The sequence below is a fragment of the Garra rufa genome, chromosome 14 (assembly GCF_049309525.1).
Source record: "Garra rufa chromosome 14, GarRuf1.0, whole genome shotgun sequence".
Taxonomy (NCBI): Eukaryota; Metazoa; Chordata; class Actinopteri; order Cypriniformes; family Cyprinidae; genus Garra; species Garra rufa.
This window is the reverse complement of record NC_133374.1, coordinates 42332502-42354866: the sequence shown is the minus strand read 5'-3', so window position 1 is coordinate 42354866 and position 22365 is coordinate 42332502. Positions and strand designations below refer to the sequence as shown.

The 22365-nt window shown below is 47.6% G+C and overlaps 23 non-coding genes across 23 annotated transcripts; 11 read left to right on the top strand and 12 right to left on the bottom strand.

Moving 5' to 3' along the window:
• Window positions 1-1041: 1041 nt before the first annotated feature.
• On the bottom strand, window positions 1042-1157 carry LOC141285641 (U5 spliceosomal RNA). The gene has a single exon (XR_012338766.1). It is a non-coding gene; the product is annotated as a U5 spliceosomal RNA (small nuclear RNA).
• Window positions 1158-1556: 399 nt separating this feature from the next.
• Window positions 1557-1627, top strand: trnag-gcc (transfer RNA glycine (anticodon GCC)). The gene has a single exon. It is a non-coding gene; the product is annotated as a tRNA-Gly (tRNA).
• Window positions 1628-2948: 1321 nt separating this feature from the next.
• LOC141285710 (U5 spliceosomal RNA) lies at window positions 2949-3064 on the bottom strand. Its single transcript, XR_012338835.1, has one exon. It is a non-coding gene; the product is annotated as a U5 spliceosomal RNA (small nuclear RNA).
• A 399-nt stretch (window positions 3065-3463) lies between these two features.
• trnag-gcc (transfer RNA glycine (anticodon GCC)) lies at window positions 3464-3534 on the top strand. The gene has a single exon. It is a non-coding gene; the product is annotated as a tRNA-Gly (tRNA).
• Window positions 3535-4855: 1321 nt separating this feature from the next.
• Window positions 4856-4971, bottom strand: LOC141285640 (U5 spliceosomal RNA). Its single transcript, XR_012338764.1, has one exon. It is a non-coding gene; the product is annotated as a U5 spliceosomal RNA (small nuclear RNA).
• Window positions 4972-5370: 399 nt separating this feature from the next.
• Window positions 5371-5441, top strand: trnag-gcc (transfer RNA glycine (anticodon GCC)). The gene has a single exon. It is a non-coding gene; the product is annotated as a tRNA-Gly (tRNA).
• A 1321-nt stretch (window positions 5442-6762) lies between these two features.
• On the bottom strand, window positions 6763-6878 carry LOC141285709 (U5 spliceosomal RNA). The gene has a single exon (XR_012338834.1). It is a non-coding gene; the product is annotated as a U5 spliceosomal RNA (small nuclear RNA).
• A 399-nt stretch (window positions 6879-7277) lies between these two features.
• Window positions 7278-7348, top strand: trnag-gcc (transfer RNA glycine (anticodon GCC)). Its single transcript has one exon. It is a non-coding gene; the product is annotated as a tRNA-Gly (tRNA).
• Window positions 7349-8669: 1321 nt separating this feature from the next.
• Window positions 8670-8785, bottom strand: LOC141285639 (U5 spliceosomal RNA). Its single transcript, XR_012338763.1, has one exon. It is a non-coding gene; the product is annotated as a U5 spliceosomal RNA (small nuclear RNA).
• A 399-nt stretch (window positions 8786-9184) lies between these two features.
• On the top strand, window positions 9185-9255 carry trnag-gcc (transfer RNA glycine (anticodon GCC)). The gene has a single exon. It is a non-coding gene; the product is annotated as a tRNA-Gly (tRNA).
• Window positions 9256-10576: 1321 nt separating this feature from the next.
• On the bottom strand, window positions 10577-10692 carry LOC141285708 (U5 spliceosomal RNA). Its single transcript, XR_012338833.1, has one exon. It is a non-coding gene; the product is annotated as a U5 spliceosomal RNA (small nuclear RNA).
• A 399-nt stretch (window positions 10693-11091) lies between these two features.
• On the top strand, window positions 11092-11162 carry trnag-gcc (transfer RNA glycine (anticodon GCC)). The gene has a single exon. It is a non-coding gene; the product is annotated as a tRNA-Gly (tRNA).
• Window positions 11163-12483: 1321 nt separating this feature from the next.
• LOC141285707 (U5 spliceosomal RNA) lies at window positions 12484-12599 on the bottom strand. Its single transcript, XR_012338832.1, has one exon. It is a non-coding gene; the product is annotated as a U5 spliceosomal RNA (small nuclear RNA).
• A 399-nt stretch (window positions 12600-12998) lies between these two features.
• trnag-gcc (transfer RNA glycine (anticodon GCC)) lies at window positions 12999-13069 on the top strand. The gene has a single exon. It is a non-coding gene; the product is annotated as a tRNA-Gly (tRNA).
• Window positions 13070-14390: 1321 nt separating this feature from the next.
• Window positions 14391-14506, bottom strand: LOC141285706 (U5 spliceosomal RNA). Its single transcript, XR_012338830.1, has one exon. It is a non-coding gene; the product is annotated as a U5 spliceosomal RNA (small nuclear RNA).
• A 399-nt stretch (window positions 14507-14905) lies between these two features.
• Window positions 14906-14976, top strand: trnag-gcc (transfer RNA glycine (anticodon GCC)). Its single transcript has one exon. It is a non-coding gene; the product is annotated as a tRNA-Gly (tRNA).
• Window positions 14977-16297: 1321 nt separating this feature from the next.
• Window positions 16298-16413, bottom strand: LOC141285726 (U5 spliceosomal RNA). Its single transcript, XR_012338850.1, has one exon. It is a non-coding gene; the product is annotated as a U5 spliceosomal RNA (small nuclear RNA).
• Window positions 16414-16812: 399 nt separating this feature from the next.
• trnag-gcc (transfer RNA glycine (anticodon GCC)) lies at window positions 16813-16883 on the top strand. Its single transcript has one exon. It is a non-coding gene; the product is annotated as a tRNA-Gly (tRNA).
• A 1321-nt stretch (window positions 16884-18204) lies between these two features.
• Window positions 18205-18320, bottom strand: LOC141285638 (U5 spliceosomal RNA). The gene has a single exon (XR_012338762.1). It is a non-coding gene; the product is annotated as a U5 spliceosomal RNA (small nuclear RNA).
• A 399-nt stretch (window positions 18321-18719) lies between these two features.
• Window positions 18720-18790, top strand: trnag-gcc (transfer RNA glycine (anticodon GCC)). The gene has a single exon. It is a non-coding gene; the product is annotated as a tRNA-Gly (tRNA).
• A 1321-nt stretch (window positions 18791-20111) lies between these two features.
• Window positions 20112-20227, bottom strand: LOC141285740 (U5 spliceosomal RNA). The gene has a single exon (XR_012338865.1). It is a non-coding gene; the product is annotated as a U5 spliceosomal RNA (small nuclear RNA).
• Window positions 20228-20626: 399 nt separating this feature from the next.
• Window positions 20627-20697, top strand: trnag-gcc (transfer RNA glycine (anticodon GCC)). The gene has a single exon. It is a non-coding gene; the product is annotated as a tRNA-Gly (tRNA).
• Window positions 20698-22018: 1321 nt separating this feature from the next.
• LOC141285739 (U5 spliceosomal RNA) lies at window positions 22019-22134 on the bottom strand. The gene has a single exon (XR_012338863.1). It is a non-coding gene; the product is annotated as a U5 spliceosomal RNA (small nuclear RNA).
• Between the last annotated feature and the right edge of the window lie 231 nt (window positions 22135-22365).

The window sequence follows — 22365 nt, the reverse complement described above, 5'->3', positions numbered from 1 at the left end:
GGTTCAGTGGTAGAATTCTAGCAGTGGGCGATATGATCCACGTAAATGCGATGTTACTGCCACATGATTTCCCATCCTTTTTTTCATGTTCCCATTATGAAAAGTAAAAAAAAATAGTAATATAGTAAAGTGGTCCAAATGAGGACCCCCTGTAATGTGTAGCATTCAAGATATTGGGAGACTCAATAAGATCAAGGCAGGTTGATTTGTTTTTTTCATGGAGTAGTGGCTCCTTATGCTGATGTCTGTGAAGTCAAGTCGGCTGGGGGCGAAGCACAGCGGGTACAGCTCCTCGTTAGTATAGTGTACAGTATCTCCGCCTGTCACGCGGAAGACCGGGGTTCGATTCCCCGACGGGGAGACCCAGCTCTTTGCTGCTGCTGAACGACTCATCCAAAAGATTTTGGTGCTCACAGAGGTCACAGAAGGAGTTCTGCTTCAACGTCAGCCAGAGCCAAAACAAATGCGTTGGCCGGGAATCGAACCCGGGTCAACTGCTTGGAAGGCAGCTATGCTCACCACTATACCACCAACGCAAGTTCCCGACTCCAGCTTTTAGCCATCTGAAAAGAATGCTTGAAATGCACAAGTCACTGATAGGGCAAAAGGAGCTGAAGCCATCTTTGTTTGTATCCCGTCATGTACGAGAGAGTGCTGTCTTTCCATGCGGGCTAAAGAAATCTGGAGCTGCGACGCAGAAAGCGCAAAGGCCGCAAGTACAGAACGTGGTGAGGCGCGCTTCGTTCCACCGCCCATTGGCTGGTGGCCAGTTTTACTCTTGACACTCCAATACAGCTCTGTTGTGAGCAGAAAAGAATGCTGGAAGTACATAAGTCACTGACAGGGCCAAAGTAGCTGAAGCCCAAGGTTTGGATCCCATCATGTCATGAGAGTGCTGTCTTTCCATGCTGGCTGAAAAAAAATGTGAAGTTGCGACACAGGAAGCGCAAAGGCTGCAAACACGGTCCACGAGAAAGCACGCTTTGCTCCAATGCACATTGGTGTGTGGTCAGATTTAGTCTGCTATTGAAACTGCAGTGCAGCTCTGCTGTGAGCAGAGCACCCAAAAATACAGGTCACTCGGAAAGGTTCCCCTCCACGGAAATCTTTAGTAAAAGGCGAAAGATTTATGCGTCTATGAAGAGAAACTCGAGTTGTGTGCCCATGCGCTTGAGCATGTGCGCTCCCTTTGGTAAACCACTATACTCACAAAGGGTAATCTAGGGTGCCGATAAGATTTTCATCTCCCCCTCACTCCAAATGGGAGGAGTAAAAGTTAAAAAGTCTCTTCCATCATCCATTCTCGCCTGCCACACAGGAGGCCTGGCTCTGATTCCCGGGCAAATGCAGGAAGAGAGTTCTTTTAAGTAAGGGGTGTGTGTTTGCATGTGTGTGGGATTCTTTAAAATGAGCCTTGAAGGCCAAGCCTGATTTGCTAGAAGGAGCTCCAAACTTTGCATATTGACCCAACCCCCCTTTCCCTGGATTTGACGTGTAACAGTTACGCACCATTACTAAATCCAGGGCAATGTGAAGGCCAAAAGTCTCCCAGCCGAGCATTGGTGGTTCAGTGGTAGAATTCTCGCCTGCCACGCGGGAGACCCGGGTCCGATTCCCGGCCAATGCAGGAACATAGTTCTTTTAATTAAGTTGTGTGTGTGCTTGCATGTGTGTAAGGTTCTTTAAAATGAAGCCTGATTTACTTGAAGGAGCTCCAACCTTTGCATACCGACCAACCCCCGTTCCCTGACGAATCTTTTCAGAAACTCATTAGTCCGTCTATATTCGTCAAATGCCTATAAAACTTGTTCACTTTATCTATAGGTTGACGAAGTTTAGCAGTGGGCAATATACTCGTAAATGCGGTGTTAATTCCAAACGTTCTCCCTCCTTTCCGAGCATTGGTGGTTCAGTGGTAGAATTCTAGCAGTGGGCGATATGATCCACGTAAATGTGATGTTACTGCCACATGATTTCCCATCCTTTTTTTCATGTTCCCATTATGAAAAGTAAAAAAAAATAGTAATAATAGTAAAGTGGTCCAAATGAGGACCCCCTGTAATGTGTAGCATTCAAGATATTGGGAGACTCAATAAGATCAAGGCAGGTTGATTTGTTTTTTTCATGGAGTAGTGGCTCCTTATGCTGATGTCTGTGAAGTCAAGTCAGCTGGGGGCGAAGCACAGCGGGTACAGCTCCTCGTTAGTATAGTGGACAGTATCTCCGCCTGTCACGCGGAAGACCGGGGTTCGATTCCCCGACGGGGAGACCCAGCTCTTTGCTGCTGCTGAACGACTCATCCAAAAGATTTTGGTGCTCACAGAGGTCACAGAAGGAGTTCTGCTTCAACGTCAGCCAGAGCCAAAACAAATGCGTTGGCCGGGAATCGAACCCGGGTCAACTGCTTGGAAGGCAGCTATGCTCACCACTATACCACCAACGCAAGTTCCCGACTCCAGCTTTTAGCCATCTGAAAAGAATGCTTGAAATGCACAAGTCACTGATAGGGCAAAAGGAGCTGAAGCCATCTTTGTTTGTATCCCGTCATGTACGAGAGAGTGCTGTCTTTCCATGCGGGCTAAAGAAATCTGGAGCTGCGACGCAGAAAGCGCAAAGGCCGCAAGTACAGAACGTGGTGAGGCGCGCTTCGTTCCACCGCCCATTGGCTGGTGGCCAGTTTTACTCTTGACACTCCAATACAGCTCTGTTGTGAGCAGAAAAGAATGCTGGAAGTACATAAGTCACTGACAGGGCCAAAGTAGCTGAAGCCCAAGGTTTGGATCCCATCATGTCATGAGAGTGCTGTCTTTCCATGCTGGCTGAAAAAAAATGTGAAGTTGCGACACAGGAAGCGCAAAGGCTGCAAACACGGTCCACGAGAAAGCACGCTTTGCTCCAATGCACATTGGTGTGTGGTCAGATTTAGTCTGCTATTGAAACTGCAGTGCAGCTCTGCTGTGAGCAGAGCACCCAAAAATACAGGTCACTCGGAAAGGTTCCCCTCCACGGAAATCTTTAGTAAAAGGCGAAAGATTTATGCGTCTTTGAAGAGAAACTCGAGTTGTGTGCCCATGCGCTTGAGCATGTGCGCTCCCTGTGGTAAACCACTATACTCACAAAGGGTAATCTAGGGTGCCGATAAGATTTTCATCTCCCCCTCACTCCAAATGGGAGGAGTAAAAGTTAAAAAGTCTCTTCCATCATCCATTCTCGCCTGCCACACAGGAGGCCTGGCTCTGATTCCCGGGCAAATGCAGGAACAGAGTTCTTTTAAGTAAGGGGTGTGTGTTTGCATGTGTGTGGGATTCTTTAAAATGAGCCTTGAAGGCCAAGCCTGATTTGCTAGAAGGAGCTCCAAACTTTGCATATTGACCCAACCCCCCTTTCCCTGGATTTGACGTGTAACAGTTACGCACCATTACTAAATCCAGGGCAATGTGAAGGCCGAAGTTCTCCCAGCTGAGCATTGGTGGTTCAGTGGTAGAATTCTCGCCTGCCACGCGGGAGACCCGGGTCCGATTCCCGGCCAATGCAGGAACAGAGTTCTTTTAATTAAGTTGTGTGTGTGCTTGCATGTGTGTAAGGTTCTTTAAAATGAAGCCTGATTTACTTGAAGGAGCTCCAACCTTTGCATACCGACCAACCCCCGTTCCCTGACGAATCTTTTCAGAAACTCATTAGTCCGTCTATATTCGTCAAATGCCTATAAAACTTGTTCACTTTATCTATAGGTTGACGAAGTTTAGCAGTGGGCAATATACTCGTAAATGCGGTGTTAATTCCAAACGTTCTCCCTCCTTTCCGAGCATTGGTGGTTCAGTGGTAGAATTCTAGCAGTGGGCGATATGATCCACGTAAATGCGATGTTACTGCCACATGATTTCCCATCCTTTTTTTCATGTTCCCATTATGAAAAGTAAAAAAAAATAGTAATAATAGTAAAGTGGTCCAAATGAGGACCCCCTGTAATGTGTAGCATTCAAGATATTGGGAGACTCAATAACATCAAGGCAGGTTGATTTGTTTTTTTCATGGAGTAGTGGCTCCTTATGCTGATGTCTGTGAAGTCAAGTCGGCTGGGGGCGAAGCACAGCGGGTACAGCTCCTCGTTAGTATAGTGGACAGTATCTCCGCCTGTCACGCGGAAGACCGGGGTTCGATTCCCCGACGGGGAGACCCAGCTCTTTGCTGCTGCTGAACGACTCATCCAAAAGATTTTGGTGCTCACAGAGGTCACAGAAGGAGTTCTGCTTCAACGTCAGCCAGAGCCAAAACAAATGCGTTGGCCGGGAATCGAACCCGGGTCAACTGCTTGGAAGGGAGCTATGCTCACCACTATACCACCAACGCAAGTTCCCGACTCCAGCTTTTAGCCATCTGAAAAGAATGCTTGAAATGCACAAGTCACTGATAGGGCAAAAGGAGCTGAAGCCATCTTTGTTTGTATCCCGTCATGTACGAGAGAGTGCTGTCTTTCCATGCGGGCTAAAGAAATCTGGAGCTGCGACGCAGAAAGCGCAAAGGCCGCAAGTACAGAACGTGGTGAGGCGCGCTTCGTTCCACCGCCCATTGGCTGGTGGCCAGTTTTACTCTTGACACTCCAATACAGCTCTGTTGTGAGCAGAAAAGAATGCTGGAAGTACATAAGTCACTGACAGGGCCAAAGTAGCTGAAGCCCAAGGTTTGGATCCCATCATGTCATGAGAGTGCTGTCTTTCCATGCTGGCTGAAAAAAAATGTGAAGTTGCGACACAGGAAGCACAAAGGCTGCAAACACGGTCCACGAGAAAGCACGCTTTGCTCCAATGCACATTGGTGTGTGGTCAGATTTAGTCTGCTATTGAAACTGCAGTGCAGCTCTGCTGTGAGCAGAGCACCCAAAAATACAGGTCACTCGGAAAGGTTCCCCTCCACGGAAATCTTTAGTAAAAGGCGAAAGATTTATGCGTCTATGAAGAGAAACTCGAGTTGTGTGCCCATGCGCTTGAGCATGTGCGCTCCCTTTGGTAAACCACTATACTCACAAAGGGTAATCTAGGGTGCCGATAAGATTTTCATCTCCCCCTCACTCCAAATGGGAGGAGTAAAAGTTAAAAAGTCTCTTCCATCATCCATTCTCGCCTGCCACACAGGAGGCCTGGCTCTGATTCCCGGGCAAATGCAGGAAGAGAGTTCTTTTAAGTAAGGGGTGTGTGTTTGCATGTGTGTGGGATTCTTTAAAATGAGCCTTGAAGGCCAAGCCTGATTTGCTAGAAGGAGCTCCAAACTTTGCATATTGACCCAACCCCCCTTTACCTGGATTTGACGTGTAACAGTTACGCACCATTACTAAATCCAGGGCAATGTGAAGGCCGAAAGTCTCCCAGCCGAGCATTGGTGGTTCAGTGGTAGAATTCTCGCCTGCCACGCGGGAGACCCGGGTCCGATTCCCGGCCAATGCAGGAACATAGTTCTTTTAATTAAGTTGTGTGTGTGCTTGCATGTGTGTAAGGTTCTTTAAAATGAAGCCTGATTTACTTGAAGGAGCTCCAACCTTTGCATACCGACCAACCCCCGTTCCCTGACGAATCTTTTCAGAAACTCATTAGTCCGTCTATATTCGTCAAATGCCTATAAAACTTGTTCACTTTATCTATAGGTTGACGAAGTTTAGCAGTGGGCAATATACTCGTAAATGCGGTGTTAATTCCAAACGTTCTCCCTCCTTTCCGAGCATTGGTGGTTCAGTGGTAGAATTCTAGCAGTGGGCGATATGATCCACGTAAATGCGATGTTACTGCCACATGATTTCCCATCCTTTTTTTCATGTTCCCATTATGAAAAGTAAAAAAAAATAGTAATAATAGTAAAGTGGTCCAAATGAGGACCCCCTGTAATGTGTAGCATTCAAGATATTGGGAGACTCAATAAGATCAAGGCAGGTTGATTTGTTTTTTTCATGGAGTAGTGGCTCCTTATGCTGATGTCTGTGAAGTCAAGTCAGCTGGGGGCGAAGCACAGCGGGTACAGCTCCTCGTTAGTATAGTGGACAGTATCTCCGCCTGTCACGCGGAAGACCGGGGTTCGGTTCCCCGACGGGGAGACCCAGCTCTTTGCTGCTGCTGAACGACTCATCCAAAAGATTTTGGTGCTCACAGAGGTCACAGAAGGAGTTCTGCTTCAACGTCAGCCAGAGCCAAAACAAATGCGTTGGCCGGGAATCGAACCCGGGTCAACTGCTTGGAAGGCAGCTATGCTCACCACTATACCAACAACGCAAGTTCCCGACTCCAGCTTTTAGCCATCTGAAAAGAATGCTTGAAATGCACAAGTCACTGATAGGGCAAAAGGAGCTGAAGCCATCTTTGTTTGTATCCCGTCATGTACGAGAGAGTGCTGTCTTTCCATGCGGGCTAAAGAAATCTGGAGCTGCGACGCAGAAAGCGCAAAGGCCGCAAGTACAGAACGTGGTGAGGCGCGCTTCGTTCCACCGCCCATTGGCTGGTGGCCAGTTTTACTCTTGACACGCCAATACAGCTCTGTTGTGAGCAGAAAAGAATGCTGGAAGTACATAAGTCACTGACAGGGCCAAAGTAGCTGAAGCCCAAGGTTTGGATCCCATCATGTCATGAGAGTGCTGTCTTTCCATGCTGGCTGAAAAAAAATGTGAAGTTGCGACACAGGAAGCGCAAAGGCTGCAAACACGGTCCACGAGAAAGCACGCTTTGCTCCAATGCACATTGGTGTGTGGTCAGATTTAGTCTGCTATTGAAACTGCAGTGCAGCTCTGCTGTGAGCAGAGCACCCAAAAATACAGGTCACTCGGAAAGGTTCCCCTCCACGGAAATCTTTAGTAAAAGGCGAAAGATTTATGCGTCTTTGAAGAGAAACTCGAGTTGTGTGCCCATGCGCTTGAGCATGTGCGCTCCCTGTGGTAAACCACTATACTCACAAAGGGTAATCTAGGGTGCCGATAAGATTTTCATCTCCCCCTCACTCCAAATGGGAGGAGTAAAAGTTAAAAAGTCTCTTCCATCATCCATTCTCGCCTGCCACACAGGAGGCCTGGCTCTGATTCCCGGGCAAATGCAGGAACAGAGTTCTTTTAAGTAAGGGGTGTGTGTTTGCATGTGTGTGGGATTCTTTAAAATGAGCCTTGAAGGCCAAGCCTGATTTGCTAGAAGGAGCTCCAAACTTTGCATATTGACCCAACCCCCCTTTCCCTGGATTTGACGTGTAACAGTTACGCACCATTACTAAATCCAGGGCAATGTGAAGGCCGAAGTTCTCCCAGCTGAGCATTGGTGGTTCAGTGGTAGAATTCTCGCCTGCCACGCGGGAGACCCGGGTCCGATTCCCGGCCAATGCAGGAACAGAGTTCTTTTAATTAAGTTGTGTGTGTGCTTGCATGTGTGTAAGGTTCTTTAAAATGAAGCCTGATTTACTTGAAGGAGCTCCAACCTTTGCATACCGACCAACCCCCGTTCCCTGACGAATCTTTTCAGAAACTCATTAGTCCGTCTATATTCGTCAAATGCCTATAAAACTTGTTCACTTTATCTATAGGTTGACGAAGTTTAGCAGTGGGCAATATACTCGTAAATGCGGTGTTAATTCCAAACGTTCTCCCTCCTTTCCGAGCATTGGTGGTTCAGTGGTAGAATTCTAGCAGTGGGCGATATGATCCACGTAAATGCGATGTTACTGCCACATGATTTCCCATCCTTTTTTTCATGTTCCCATTATGAAAAGTAAAAAAAAATAGTAATAATAGTAAAGTGGTCCAAATGAGGACCCCCTGTAATGTGTAGCATTCAAGATATTGGGAGACTCAATAACATCAAGGCAGGTTGATTTGTTTTTTTCATGGAGTAGTGGCTCCTTATGCTGATGTCTGTGAAGTCAAGTCGGCTGGGGGCGAAGCACAGCGGGTACAGCTCCTCGTTAGTATAGTGGACAGTATCTCCGCCTGTCACGCGGAAGACCGGGGTTCGATTCCCCGACGGGGAGACCCAGCTCTTTGCTGCTGCTGAACGACTCATCCAAAAGATTTTGGTGCTCACAGAGGTCACAGAAGGAGTTCTGCTTCAACGTCAGCCAGAGCCAAAACAAATGCGTTGGCCGGGAATCGAACCCGGGTCAACTGCTTGGAAGGCAGCTATGCTCACCACTATACCACCAACGCAAGTTCCCGACTCCAGCTTTTAGCCATCTGAAAAGAATGCTTGAAATGCACAAGTCACTGATAGGGCAAAAGGAGCTGAAGCCATCTTTGTTTGTATCCCGTCATGTACGAGAGAGTGCTGTCTTTCCATGCGGGCTAAAGAAATCTGGAGCTGCGACGCAGAAAGCGCAAAGGCCGCAAGTACAGAACGTGGTGAGGCGCGCTTCGTTCCACCGCCCATTGGCTGGTGGCCAGTTTTACTCTTGACACTCCAATACAGCTCTGTTGTGAGCAGAAAAGAATGCTGGAAGTACATAAGTCACTGACAGGGCCAAAGTAGCTGAAGCCCAAGGTTTGGATCCCATCATGTCATGAGAGTGCTGTCTTTCCATGCTGGCTGAAAAAAAATGTGAAGTTGCGACACAGGAAGCGCAAAGGCTGCAAACACGGTCCACGAGAAAGCACGCTTTGCTCCAATGCACATTGGTGTGTGGTCAGATTTAGTCTGCTATTGAAACTGCAGTGCAGCTCTGCTGTGAGCAGAGCACCCAAAAATACAGGTCACTCGGAAAGGTTCCCCTCCACGGAAATCTTTAGTAAAAGGCGAAAGATTTATGCGTCTATGAAGAGAAACTCGAGTTGTGTGCCCATGCGCTTGAGCATGTGCGCTCCCTGTGGTAAACCACTATACTCACAAAGGGTAATCTAGGGTGCCGATAAGATTTTCATCTCCCCCTCACTCCAAATGGGAGGAGTAAAAGTTAAAAAGTCTCTTCCATCATCCATTCTCGCCTGCCACACAGGAGGCCTGGCTCTGATTCCCGGGCAAATGCAGGAAGAGAGTTCTTTTAATTAAGGGGTGTGTGTTTGCATGTGTGTGGGATTCTTTAAAATGAGCCTTGAAGGCCAAGCCTGATTTGCTAGAAGGAGCTCCAAACTTTGCATATTGACCCAACCCCCCTTTACCTGGATTTGACGTGTAACAGTTACGCACCATTACTAAATCCAGGGCAATGTGAAGGCCGAAAGTCTCCCAGCCGAGCATTGGTGGTTCAGTGGTAGAATTCTCGCCTGCCACGCGGGAGACCCGGGTCCGATTCCCGGCCAATGCAGGAACAGAGTTCTTTTAATTAAGTTGTGTGTGTGCTTGCATGTGTGTAAGGTTCTTTAAAATGAAGCCTGATTTACTTGAAGGAGCTCCAACCTTTGCATACCGACCAACCCCCGTTCCCTGACGAATCTTTTCAGAAACTCATTAGTCCGTCTATATTCGTCAAATGCCTATAAAACTTGTTCACTTTATCTATAGGTTGACGAAGTTTAGCAGTGGGCAATATACTCGTAAATGCGGTGTTAATTCCAAACGTTCTCCCTCCTTTCCGAGCATTGGTGGTTCAGTGGTAGAATTCTAGCAGTGGGCGATATGATCCACGTAAATGCGATGTTACTGCCACATGATTTCCCATCCTTTTTTTCATGTTCCCATTATGAAAAGTAAAAAAAAATAGTAATAATAGTAAAGTGGTCCAAATGAGGACCCCCTGTAATGTGTAGCATTCAAGATATTGGGAGACTCAATAAGATCAAGGCAGGTTGATTTGTTTTTTTCATGGAGTAGTGGCTCCTTATGCTGATGTCTGTGAAGTCAAGTCGGCTGGGGGCGAAGCACAGCGGGTACAGCTCCTCGTTAGTATAGTGGACAGTATCTCCGCCTGTCACGCGGAAGACCGGGGTTCGATTCCCCGACGGGGAGACCCAGCTCTTTGCTGCTGCTGAACGACTCATCCAAAAGATTTTGGTGCTCACAGAGGTCACAGAAGGAGTTCTGCTTCAACGTCAGCCAGAGCCAAAACAAATGCGTTGGCCGGGAATCGAACCCGGGTCAACTGCTTGGAAGGCAGCTATGCTCACCACTATACCACCAACGCAAGTTCCCGACTCCAGCTTTTAGCCATCTGAAAAGAATGCTTGAAATGCACAAGTCACTGATAGGGCAAAAGGAGCTGAAGCCATCTTTGTTTGTATCCCGTCATGTACGAGAGAGTGCTGTCTTTCCATGCGGGCTAAAGAAATCTGGAGCTGCGACGCAGAAAGCGCAAAGGCCGCAAGTACAGAACGTGGTGAGGCGCGCTTCGTTCCACCGCCCATTGGCTGGTGGCCAGTTTTACTCTTGACACTCCAATACAGCTCTGTTGTGAGCAGAAAAGAATGCTGGAAGTACATAAGTCACTGACAGGGCCAAAGTAGCTGAAGCCCAAGGTTTGGATCCCATCATGTCATGAGAGTGCTGTCTTTCCATGCTGGCTGAAAAAAAATGTGAAGTTGCGACACAGGAAGCGCAAAGGCTGCAAACACGGTCCACGAGAAAGCACGCTTTGCTCCAATGCACATTGGTGTGTGGTCAGATTTAGTCTGCTATTGAAACTGCAGTGCAGCTCTGCTGTGAGCAGAGCACCCAAAAATACAGGTCACTCGGAAAGGTTCCCCTCCACGGAAATCTTTAGTAAAAGGCGAAAGATTTATGCGTCTTTGAAGAGAAACTCGAGTTGTGTGCCCATGCGTTTGAGCATGTGCGCTCCCTGTGGTAAACCACTATACTCACAAAGGGTAATCTAGGGTGCCGATAAGATTTTCATCTCCCCCTCACTCCAAATGGGAGGAGTAAAAGTTAAAAAGTCTCTTCCATCATCCATTCTCGCCTGCCACACAGGAGGCCTGGCTCTGATTCCCGGGCAAATGCAGGAACAGAGTTCTTTTAAGTAAGGGGTGTGTGTTTGCATGTGTGTGGGATTCTTTAAAATGAGCCTTGAACGCCAAGCCTGATTTGCTAGAAGGAGCTCCAAACTTTGCATATTGACCCAACCCCCCTTTCCCTGGATTTGACGTGTAACAGTTACGCACCATTACTAAATCCAGGGCAATGTGAAGGCCGAAGTTCTCCCAGCTGAGCATTGGTGGTTCAGTGGTAGAATTCTCGCCTGCCACGCGGGAGACCCGGGTCCGATTCCCGGCCAATGCAGGAACAGAGTTCTTTTAATTAAGTTGTGTGTGTGCTTGCATGTGTGTAAGGTTCTTTAAAATGAAGCCTGATTTACTTGAAGGAGCTCCAACCTTTGCATACCGACCAACCCCCGTTCCCTGCCGAATCTTTTCAGAAACTCATTAGTCCGTCTATATTCGTCAAATGCCTATAAAACTTGTTCACTTTATCTATAGGTTGACGAAGTTTAGCAGTGGGCAATATACTCGTAAATGCGGTGTTAATTCCAAACGTTCTCCCTCCTTTCCGAGCATTGGTGGTTCAGTGGTAGAATTCTAGCAGTGGGCGATATGATCCACGTAAATGCGATGTTACTGCCACATGATTTCCCATCCTTTTTTTCATGTTCCCATTATGAAAAGTAAAAAAAAATAGTAATAATAGTAAAGTGGTCCAAATGAGGACCCCCTGTAATGTGTAGCATTCAAGATATTGGGAGACTCAATAACATCAAGGCAGGTTGATTTGTTTTTTTCATGGAGTAGTGGCTCCTTATGCTGATGTCTGTGAAGTCAAGTCGGCTGGGGGCGAAGTACAGCGGGTACAGCTCCTCGTTAGTATAGTGGACAGTATCTCCGCCTGTCACGCGGAAGACCGGGGTTCGATTCCCCGACGGGGAGACCCAGCTCTTTGCTGCTGCTGAACGACTCATCCAAAAGATTTTGGTGCTCACAGAGGTCACAGAAGGAGTTCTGCTTCAACGTCAGCCAGAGCCAAAACAAATGCGTTGGCCGGGAATCGAACCCGGGTCAACTGCTTGGAAGGCAGCTATGCTCACCACTATACCACCAACGCAAGTTCCCGACTCCAGCTTTTAGCCATCTGAAAAGAATGCTTGAAATGCACAAGTCACTGATAGGGCAAAAGGAGCTGAAGCCATCTTTGTTTGTATCCCGTCATGTACGAGAGAGTGCTGTCTTTCCATGCGGGCTAAAGAAATCTGGAGCTGCGACGCAGAAAGCGCAAAGGCCGCAAGTACAGAACGTGGTGAGGCGCGCTTCGTTCCACCGCCCATTGGCTGGTGGCCAGTTTTACTCTTGACACTCCAATACAGCTCTGTTGTGAGCAGAAAAGAATGCTGGAAGTACATAAGTCACTGACAGGGCCAAAGTAGCTGAAGCCCAAGGTTTGGATCCCATCATGTCATGAGAGTGCTGTCTTTCCATGCTGGCTGAAAAAAAATGTGAAGTTGCGACACAGGAAGCGCAAAGGCTGCAAACACGGTCCACGAGAAAGCACGCTTTGCTCCAATGCACATTGGTGTGTGGTCAGATTTAGTCTGCTATTGAAACTGCAGTGCAGCTCTGCTGTGAGCAGAGCACCCAAAAATACAGGTCACTCGGAAAGGTTCCCCTCCACGGAAATCTTTAGTAAAAGGCGAAAGATTTATGCGTCTTTGAAGAGAAACTCGAGTTGTGTGCCCATGCGTTTGAGCATGTGCGCTCCCTGTGGTAAACCACTATACTCACAAAGGGTAATCTAGGGTGCCGATAAGATTTTCATCTCCCCCTCACTCCAAATGGGAGGAGTAAAAGTTAAAAAGTCTCTTCCATCATCCATTCTCGCCTGCCACACAGGAGGCCTGGCTCTGATTCCCGGGCAAATGCAGGAACAGAGTTCTTTTAAGTAAGGGGTGTGTGTTTGCATGTGTGTGGGATTCTTTAAAATGAGCCTTGAACGCCAAGCCTGATTTGCTAGAAGGAGCTCCAAACTTTGCATATTGACCCAACCCCCCTTTCCCTGGATTTGACGTGTAACAGTTACGCACCATTACTAAATCCAGGGCAATGTGAAGGCCGAAGTTCTCCCAGCTGAGCATTGGTGGTTCAGTGGTAGAATTCTCGCCTGCCACGCGGGAGACCCGGGTCCGATTCCCGGCCAATGCAGGAACAGAGTTCTTTTAATTAAGTTGTGTGTGTGCTTGCATGTGTGTAAGGTTCTTTAAAATGAAGCCTGATTTACTTGAAGGAGCTCCAACCTTTGCATACCGACCAACCCCCGTTCCCTGCCGAATCTTTTCAGAAACTCATTAGTCCGTCTATATTCGTCAAATGCCTATAAAACTTGTTCACTTTATCTATAGGTTGACGAAGTTTAGCAGTGGGCAATATACTCGTAAATGCGGTGTTAATTCCAAACGTTCTCCCTCCTTTCCGAGCATTGGTGGTTCAGTGGTAGAATTCTAGCAGTGGGCGATATGATCCACGTAAATGCGATGTTACTGCCACATGATTTCCCATCCTTTTTTTCATGTTCCCATTATGAAAAGTAAAAAAAAATAGTAATAATAGTAAAGTGGTCCAAATGAGGACCCCCTGTAATGTGTAGCATTCAAGATATTGGGAGACTCAATAACATCAAGGCAGGTTGATTTGTTTTTTTCATGGAGTAGTGGCTCCTTATGCTGATGTCTGTGAAGTCAAGTCGGCTGGGGGCGAAGTACAGCGGGTACAGCTCCTCGTTAGTATAGTGGACAGTATCTCCGCCTGTCACGCGGAAGACCGGGGTTCGATTCCCCGACGGGGAGACCCAGCTCTTTGCTGCTGCTGAACGACTCATCCAAAAGATTTTGGTGCTCACAGAGGTCACAGAAGGAGTTCTGCTTCAACGTCAGCCAGAGCCAAAACAAATGCGTTGGCCGGGAATCGAACCCGGGTCAACTGCTTGGAAGGCAGCTATGCTCACCACTATACCACCAACGCAAGTTCCCGACTCCAGCTTTTAGCCATCTGAAAAGAATGCTTGAAATGCACAAGTCACTGATAGGGCAAAAGGAGCTGAAGCCATCTTTGTTTGTATCCCGTCATGTACGAGAGAGTGCTGTCTTTCCATGCGGGCTAAAGAAATCTGGAGCTGCGACGCAGAAAGCGCAAAGGCCGCAAGTACAGAACGTGGTGAGGCGCGCTTCGTTCCACCGCCCATTGGCTGGTGGCCAGTTTTACTCTTGACACTCCAATACAGCTCTGTTGTGAGCAGAAAAGAATGCTGGAAGTACATAAGTCACTGACAGGGCCAAAGTAGCTGAAGCCCAAGGTTTGGATCCCATCATGTCATGAGAGTGCTGTCTTTCCATGCTGGCTGAAAAAAAATGTGAAGTTGCGACACAGGAAGCGCAAAGGCTGCAAACACGGTCCACGAGAAAGCACGCTTTGCTCCAATGCACATTGGTGTGTGGTCAGATTTAGTCTGCTATTGAAACTGCAGTGCAGCTCTGCTGTGAGCAGAGCACCCAAAAATACAGGTCACTCGGAAAGGTTCCCCTCCACGGAAATCTTTAGTAAAAGGCGAAAGATTTATGCGTCTTTGAAGAGAAACTCGAGTTGTGTGCCCATGCGTTTGAGCATGTGCGCTCCCTGTGGTAAACCACTATACTCACAAAGGGTAATCTAGGGTGCCGATAAGATTTTCATCTCCCCCTCACTCCAAATGGGAGGAGTAAAAGTTAAAAAGTCTCTTCCATCATCCATTCTCGCCTGCCACACAGGAGGCCTGGCTCTGATTCCCGGGCAAATGCAGGAACAGAGTTCTTTTAAGTAAGGGGTGTGTGTTTGCATGTGTGTGGGATTCTTTAAAATGAGCCTTGAACGCCAAGCCTGATTTGCTAGAAGGAGCTCCAAACTTTGCATATTGACCCAACCCCCCTTTCCCTGGATTTGACGTGTAACAGTTACGCACCATTACTAAATCCAGGGCAATGTGAAGGCCGAAGTTCTCCCAGCTGAGCATTGGTGGTTCAGTGGTAGAATTCTCGCCTGCCACGCGGGAGACCCGGGTCCGATTCCCGGCCAATGCAGGAACAGAGTTCTTTTAATTAAGTTGTGTGTGTGCTTGCATGTGTGTAAGGTTCTTTAAAATGAAGCCTGATTTACTTGAAGGAGCTCCAACCTTTGCATACCGACCAACCCCCGTTCCCTGCCGAATCTTTTCAGAAACTCATTAGTCCGTCTATATTCGTCAAATGCCTATAAAACTTGTTCACTTTATCTATAGGTTGACGAAGTTTAGCAGTGGGCAATATACTCGTAAATGCGGTGTTAATTCCAAACGTTCTCCCTCCTTTCCGAGCATTGGTGGTTCAGTGGTAGAATTCTAGCAGTGGGCGATATGATCCACGTAAATGCGATGTTACTGCCACATGATTTCCCATCCTTTTTTTCATGTTCCCATTATGAAAAGTAAAAAAAAATAGTAATAATAGTAAAGTGGTCCAAATGAGGACCCCCTGTAATGTGTAGCATTCAAGATATTGGGAGACTCAATAACATCAAGGCAGGTTGATTTGTTTTTTTCATGGAGTAGTGGCTCCTTATGCTGATGTCTGTGAAGTCAAGTCGGCTGGGGGCGAAGTACAGCGGGTACAGCTCCTCGTTAGTATAGTGGACAGTATCTCCGCCTGTCACGCGGAAGACCGGGGTTCGATTCCCCGACGGGGAGACCCAGCTCTTTGCTGCTGCTGAACGACTCATCCAAAAGATTTTGGTGCTCACAGAGGTCACAGAAGGAGTTCTGCTTCAACGTCAGCCAGAGCCAAAACAAATGCGTTGGCCGGGAATCGAACCCGGGTCAACTGCTTGGAAGGCAGCTATGCTCACCACTATACCACCAACGCAAGTTCCCGACTCCAGCTTTTAGCCATCTGAAAAGAATGCTTGAAATGCACAAGTCACTGATAGGGCAAAAGGAGCTGAAGCCATCTTTGTTTGTATCCCGTCATGTACGAGAGAGTGCTGTCTTTCCATGCGGGCTAAAGAAATCTGGAGCTGCGACGCAGAAAGCGCAAAGGCCGCAAGTACAGAACGTGGTGAGGCGCGCTTCGTTCCACCGCCCATTGGCTGGTGGCCAGTTTTACTCTTGACACTCCAATACAGCTCTGTTGTGAGCAGAAAAGAATGCTGGAAGTACATAAGTCACTGACAGGGCCAAAGTAGCTGAAGCCCAAGGTTTGGATCCCATCATGTCATGAGAGTGCTGTCTTTCCATGCTGGCTGAAAAAAAATGTGAAGTTGCGACACAGGAAGCGCAAAGGCTGCAAACACGGTCCACGAGAAAGCACGCTTTGCTCCAATGCACATTGGTGTGTGGTCAGATTTAGTCTGCTATTGAAATTGCAGTGCAGCTCTGCTGTGAGCAGAGCACCCAAAAATACAGGTCACTCGGAAAAGTTCCCCTCCACGGAAATCTTTAGTAAAAGGCGAAAGATTTATGCGTCTTTGAAGAGAAACTCGAGTTGTGTGCCCATGCGCTTGAGCATGTGCGCTCCCTGTGGTAAACCACTATACTCACAAAGGGTAATCTAGGGTGCCGATAAGATTTTCATCTCCCCCTCACTCCAAATGGGAGGAGTAAAAGTTAAAAAGTCTCTTCCATCATCCATTCTCGCCTGCCACACAGGAGGCCTGGCTCTGATTCCCGGGCAAATGCAGGAACAGAGTTCTTTTAAGTAAGGGGTGTGTGTTTGCATGTGTGTGGGATTCTTTAAAATGAGCCTTGAAGGCCAAGCCTGATTTGCTAGAAGGAGCTCCAAACTTTGCATATTGACCCAACCCCCCTTTCCCTGGATTTGACGTGTAACAGTTACGCACCATTACTAAATCCAGGGCAATGTGAAGGCCGAAGTTCTCCCAGCTGAGCATTGGTGGTTCAGTGGTAGAATTCTCGCCTGCCACGCGGGAGACCCGGGTCCGATTCCCGGCCAATGCAGGAACAGAGTTCTTTTAATTAAGTTGTGTGTGTGCTTGCATGTGTGTAAGGTTCTTTAAAATGAAGCCTGATTTACTTGAAGGAGCTCCAACCTTTGCATACCGACCAACCCCCGTTCCCTGACGAATCTTTTCAGAAACTCATTAGTCCGTCTATATTCGTCAAATGCCTATAAAACTTGTTCACTTTATCTATAGGTTGACGAAGTTTAGCAGTGGGCAATATACTCGTAAATGCGGTGTTAATTCCAAACGTTCTCCCTCCTTTCCGAGCATTGGTGGTTCAGTGGTAGAATTCTAGCAGTGGGCGATATGATCCACGTAAATGCGATGTTACTGCCACATGATTTCCCATCCTTTTTTTCATGTTCCCATTATGAAAAGTAAAAAAAAATAGTAATAATAGTAAAGTGGTCCAAATGAGGACCCCCTGTAATGTGTAGCATTCAAGATATTGGGAGACTCAATAACATCAAGGCAGGTTGATTTGTTTTTTTCATGGAGTAGTGGCTCCTTATGCTGATGTCTGTGAAGTCAAGTCGGCTGGGGGCGAAGTACAGCGGGTACAGCTCCTCGTTAGTATAGTGGACAGTATCTCCGCCTGTCACGCGGAAGACCGGGGTTCGATTCCCCGACGGGGAGACCCAGCTCTTTGCTGCTGCTGAACGACTCATCCAAAAGATTTTGGTGCTCACAGAGGTCACAGAAGGAGTTCTGCTTCAACGTCAGCCAGAGCCAAAACAAATGCGTTGGCCGGGAATCAAACCCGGGTCAACTGCTTGGAAGGCAGCTATGCTCACCACTATACCACCAACGCAAGTTCCCGACTCCAGCTTTTAGCCATCTGAAAAGAATGCTTGAAATGCACAAGTCACTGATAGGGCAAAAGGAGCTGAAGCCATCTTTGTTTGTATCCCGTCATGTACGAGAGAGTGCTGTCTTTCCATGCGGGCTAAAGAAATCTGGAGCTGCGACGCAGAAAGCGCAAAGGCCGCAAGTACAGAACGTGGTGAGGCGCGCTTCGTTCCACCACCCATTGGCTGGTGGCCAGTTTTACTCTTGACACTCCAATACAGCTCTGTTGTGAGCAGAAAAGAATGCTGGAAGTACATAAGTCACTGACAGGGCCAAAGTAGCTGAAGCCCAAGGTTTGGATCCCATCATGTCATGAGAGTGCTGTCTTTCCATGCTGGCTGAAAAAAAATGTGAAGTTGCGACACAGGAAGCGCAAAGGCTGCAAACACGGTCCACGAGAAAGCACGCTTTGCTCCAATGCACATTGGTGTGTGGTCAGATTTAGTCTGCTATTGAAACTGCAGTGCAGCTCTGCTGTGAGCAGAGCACCCAAAAATACAGGTCACTCGGAAAGGTTCCCCTCCACGGAAATCTTTAGTAAAAGGCGAAAGATTTATGCGTCTATGAAGAGAAACTCGAGTTGTGTGCCCATGCGCTTGAGCATGTGCGCTCCCTGTGGTAAACCACTATACTCACAAAGGGTAATCTAGGGTGCCAATAAGATTTTCATCTCCCCCTCACTCCAAATGGGAGGAGTAAAAGTTAAAAAGTCTCTTCCATCATCCATTCTCGCCTGCCACACAGGAGGCCTGGCTCTGATTCCCGGGCAAATGCAGGAACAGAGTTCTTTTAAGTAAGGGGTGTGTGTTTGCATGTGTGTGGGATTCTTTAAAATGAGCCTTGAAGGCCAAGCCTGATTTGCTAGAAGGAGCTCCAAACTTTGCATATTGACCCAACCCCCCTTTCCCTGGATTTGACGTGTAACAGTTACGCACCATTACTAAATCCAGGGCAATGTGAAGGCCGAAGTTCTCCCAGCTGAGCATTGGTGGTTCAGTGGTAGAATTCTCGCCTGCCACGCGGGAGACCCGGGTCCGATTCCCGGCCAATGCAGGAACAGAGTTCTTTTAATTAAGTTGTGTGTGTGCTTGCATGTGTGTAAGGTTCTTTAAAATGAAGCCTGATTTACTTGAAGGAGCTCCAACCTTTGCATACCGACCAACCCCCGTTCCCTGACGAATCTTTTCAGAAACTCATTAGTCCGTCTATATTCGTCAAATGCCTATAAAACTTGTTCACTTTATCTATAGGTTGACGAAGTTTAGCAGTGGGCAATATACTCGTAAATGCGGTGTTAATTCCAAACGTTCTCCCTCCTTTCCGAGCATTGGTGGTTCAGTGGTAGAATTCTAGCAGTGGGCGATATGATCCACGTAAATGCGATGTTACTGCCACATGATTTCCCATCCTTTTTTTCATGTTCCCATTATGAAAAGTAAAAAAAAATAGTAATAATAGTAAAGTGGTCCAAATGAGGACCCCCTGTAATGTGTAGCATTCAAGATATTGGGAGACTCAATAAGATCAAGGCAGGTTGATTTGTTTTTTTCATGGAGTAGTGGCTCCTTATGCTGATGTCTGTGAAGTCAAGTCGGCTGGGGGCGAAGCACAGCGGGTACAGCTCCTCGTTAGTATAGTGGACAGTATCTCCGCCTGTCACGCGGAAGATCGGGGTTCGATTCCCCGACGGGGAGACCCAGCTCTTTGCTGCTGCTGAACGACTCATCCAAAAGATTTTGGTGCTCACAGAGGTCACAGAAGGAGTTCTGCTTCAACGTCAGCCAGAGCCAAAACAAATGCGTTGGCCGGGAATCGAACCCGGGTCAACTGCTTGGAAGGCAGCGATGCTCACCACTATACCACCAACGCAAGTTCCCGACTCCAGCTTTTAGCCATCTGAAAAGAATGCTTGAAATGCACAAGTCACTGATAGGGCAAAAGGAGCTGAAGCCATCTTTGTTTGTATCCCGTCATGTACGAGAGAGTGCTGTCTTTCCATGCGGGCTAAAGAAATCTGGAGCTGCGACGCAGAAAGCGCAAAGGCCGCAAGTACAGAACGTGGTGAGGCGCGCTTCGTTCCACCGCCCATTGGCTGGTGGCCAGTTTTACTCTTGACACTCCAATACAGCTCTGTTGTGAGCAGAAAAGAATGCTGGAAGTACATAAGTCACTGACAGGGCCAAAGTAGCTGAAGCCCAAGGTTTGGATCCCATCATGTCATGAGAGTGCTGTCTTTCCATGCTGGCTGAAAAAAAATGTGAAGTTGCGACACAGGAAGCGCAAAGGCTGCAAACACGGTCCACGAGAAAGCACGCTTTGCTCCAATGCACATTGGTGTGTGGTCAGATTTAGTCTGCTATTGAAACTGCAGTGCAGCTCTGCTGTGAGCAGAGCACCCAAAAATACAGGTCACTCGGAAAGGTTCCCCTCCACGGAAATCTTTAGTAAAAGGCGAAAGATTAATGCGTCTATGAAGAGAAACTCGAGTTGTGTGCCCATGCGCTTGAGCATGTGCGCTCCCTGTGGTAAACCACTATACTCACAAAGGGTAATCTAGGGTGCCGATAAGATTTTCATCTCCCCCTCACTCCAAATGGGAGGAGTAAAAGTTAAAAAGTCTCTTCCATCATCCATTCTCGCCTGCCACACAGGAGGCCTGGCTCTGATTCCCGGGCAAATGCAGGAAGAGAGTTCTTTTAAGTAAGGGGTGTGTGTTTGCATGTGTGTGGGATTCTTTAAAATGAGCCTTGAAGGCCAAGCCTGATTTGCTAGAAGGAGCTCCAAACTTTGCATATTGACCCAACCCCCCTTTACCTGGATTTGACGTGTAACAGTTACGCACCATTACTAAATCCAGGGCAATGTGAAGGCCGAAAGTCTCCCAGCCGAGCATTGGTGGTTCAGTGGTAGAATTCTCGCCTGCCACGCGGGAGACCCGGGTCCGATTCCCGGCCAATGCAGGAACATAGTTCTTTTAATTAAGTTGTGTGTGTGCTTGCATGTGTGTAAGGTTCTTTAAAATGAAGCCTGATTTACTTGAAGGAGCTCCAACCTTTGCATACCGACCAACCCCCGTTCCCTGACGAATCTTTTCAGAAACTCATTAGTCCGTCTATATTCGTCAAATGCCTATAAAACTTGTTCACTTTATCTATAGGTTGACGAAGTTTAGCAGTGGGCAATATACTCGTAAATGCGGTGTTAATTCCAAACGTTCTCCCTCCTTTCCGAGCATTGGTGGTTCAGTGGTAGAATTCTAGCAGTGGGCGATATGATCCACGTAAATGCGATGTTACTGCCACATGATTTCCCATCCTTTTTTTCATGTTCCCATTATGAAAAGTAAAAAAAAATAGTAATAATAGTAAAGTGGTCCAAATGAGGACCCCCTGTAATGTGTAGCATTCAAGATATTGGGAGACTCAATAAGATCAAGGCAGGTTGATTTGTTTTTTTCATGGAGTAGTGGCTCCTTATGCTGATGTCTGTGAAGTCAAGTCGGCTGGGGGCGAAGCACAGCGGGTACAGCTCCTCGTTAGTATAGTGGACAGTATCTCCGCCTGTCACGCGGAAGATCGGGGTTCGATTCCCCGACGGGGAGACCCAGCTCTTTGCTGCTGCTGAACGACTCATCCAAAAGATTTTGGTGCTCACAGAGGTCACAGAAGGAGTTCTGCTTCAACGTCAGCCAGAGCCAAAACAAATGCGTTGGCCGGGAATCGAACCCGGGTCAACTGCTTGGAAGGCAGCGATGCTCACCACTATACCACCAACGCAAGTTCCCGACTCCAGCTTTTAGCCATCTGAAAAGAATGCTTGAAATGCACAAGTCACTGATAGGGCAAAAGGAGCTGAAGCCATCTTTGTTTGTATCCCGTCATGTACGAGAGAGTGCTGTCTTTCCATGCGGGCTAAAGAAATCTGGAGCTGCGACGCAGAAAGCGCAAAGGCCGCAAGTACAGAACGTGGTGAGGCGCGCTTCGTTCCACCGCCCATTGGCTGGTGGCCAGTTTTACTCTTGACACTCCAATACAGCTCTGTTGTGAGCAGAAAAGAATGCTGGAAGTACATAAGTCACTGACAGGGCCAAAGTAGCTGAAGCCCAAGGTTTGGATCCCATCATGTCATGAGAGTGCTGTCTTTCCATGCTGGCTGAAAAAAAATGTGAAGTTGCGACACAGGAAGCGCAAAGGCTGCAAACACGGTCCACGAGAAAGCACGCTTTGCTCCAATGCACATTGGTGTGTGGTCAGATTTAGTCTGCTATTGAAACTGCAGTGCAGCTCTGCTGTGAGCAGAGCACCCAAAAATACAGGTCACTCGGAAAGGTTCCCCTCCACGGAAATCTTTAGTAAAAGGCGAAAGATTAATGCGTCTATGAAGAGAAACTCGAGTTGTGTGCCCATGCGCTTGAGCATGTGCGCTCCCTGTGGTAAACCACTATACTCACAAAGGGTAATCTAGGGTGCCGATAAGATTTTCATCTCCCCCTCACTCCAAATGGGAGGAGTAAAAGTTAAAAAGTCTCTTCCATCATCCATTCTCGCCTGCCACACAGGAGGCCTGGCTCTGATTCCCGGGCAAATGCAGGAAGAGAGTTCTTTTAAGTAAGGGGTGTGTGTTTGCAT